Source organism: Octopus bimaculoides, chromosome 18 (genome assembly GCF_001194135.2).
Source record: "Octopus bimaculoides isolate UCB-OBI-ISO-001 chromosome 18, ASM119413v2, whole genome shotgun sequence".
NCBI classification, from domain to species: domain Eukaryota; kingdom Metazoa; phylum Mollusca; class Cephalopoda; order Octopoda; family Octopodidae; genus Octopus; species Octopus bimaculoides.
This window is the reverse complement of record NC_068998.1, coordinates 18,271,044-18,272,840: the sequence shown is the minus strand read 5'-3', so window position 1 is coordinate 18,272,840 and position 1,797 is coordinate 18,271,044.

Below are 1,797 nucleotides of genomic sequence, written 5' to 3'. Positions count from 1 at the left end.
AACCAACATTGAGTATTATTATATAGATGGATAAGGTGGCAAACAAGCAGAACCATTAGCATGCCAGCAAAATGCTTGATAGCATTTTGTTTGTCTTTAGATTCTGATTTCAAATTCTACCAAAGTCAACTTTGCCTGTCATCCTTTTCGAGTCAATAAAGTAGGTCCCTGTCAACTTCCCCTCCCTTCAAACACTACTGGCTCTGTGCCAAAATTTGAAATCATTATTATAAGCATGGATATGATGTGTACTTCCAACCCTATGATTGCTATATCAGACCTTTTCAGTTGAAGAACTATTTTGATATATATACAGGGTGTGGTGAATAAACTCTTGTCTAAATTATGCAAAAATGAAAATAACATTGACATCTCATTTTAACAGATATATTTACCAAAATTACATAAAAATATTTTGAAACACTAAAGAGTAAATTTATTCAATAAAATCGCCATTCACTTCAACTATGAATCTCCTAATGGAAACAGCATCATAGCATCATAATTTTGAAATATCTATAAAACCATCAAAAGCTTCTTTATTTTTATGTTTTTTTTTATTTATTATTAGTGTTGCTTAATATGTTTTGCTAAAATTGCTGTTTCTTTTCAGATATCATCAGAAAAAGGTAATTAAAATTCATTAAAATGACAGATCTATTGGATTTTCAAAGAGGTCAAATTGTTGGTGCTTGTATGGCCGGCGCTAGCATAATGAAAACAGCTGAAATGTTTGGTGTATCAAGAAGTACTGTCTCAAAAGTAATGACAGCTTTTGAGAAAGATCGATAAACTTCCTCGTCGAAACAAAACTCTGGAAGATAGGGACTGTCGTACTCTTAGACAAATTGTTAGAAAGGATCACAAAAGTACAGCTCCTAGAATTACTGCAGAGCTTAATGACCACCTCGAGAACCCACTTTCCACAAAAACTGCTTACTAAGAGTTTCACAAAGCCAGATTTCACAGGAGGGCTTCAATCAGAAAACCACTACTTTCAAAAACAAATGTTGCAAAGCGTTTGGAATGGAGTAAAAACCTACAGAATTGGTCCCTAGAGCAGTGGAAGAATGTTATTTTCTCAGACGAGTCATCCTTTACTTCATTTCCGACCACTGGCCGAGTATATGTGTGGAGACAGCCAAAAGAAGCATTTGACCCAGACTGCCGTCTTCCGACTGTTAAACATGGAGGTGGGGTGGGGGTGGGGCTATATCTTGGAAATCTGCTGGCCCAATGGTTTCCCTTCCTGGCAGAATTAATAGTCAAGACTATTTAAGCATTTTATCTGATTGCAGAACTGTTTCTGGAGGGAAACGCAATCTTTCAGGATGATAATGCACCAATTCACACAGCTAAAGTTGTTACAGAATGGCACTTCTAGTGAAGTTGAACGTCTTATCTATCCACCACAGTCCCCAGATCTCAATATTGTTGAACATTTATGGTGAATTTTAGAAAAACAAGTAAGGAGTCACTATCCTCCACCATCATCACTACAAGAACTGGAGAGTGTTTTAACTGAAGAATGGACAAAAATTCCTTTGGAAACAATTCAAACTTTGTATGAGTCCATACCTCATAGAATTCAAGCTGTAATTAATGCCAAAGGCTGTCCTACCCCATATTAAAATAGATTTGTATGATATTTTAAGGTGTTTCCATTATTTTGTCCAACCCCGGTATATGGTGCTCCATTGATTATGACAATGAAGGTTCCAGTTGATCTGATCAATGGAACAGCTTGCTTGTAAAGTTAATTTGCAAGTGGCTGAGCACTCCACAGAGTATATATAT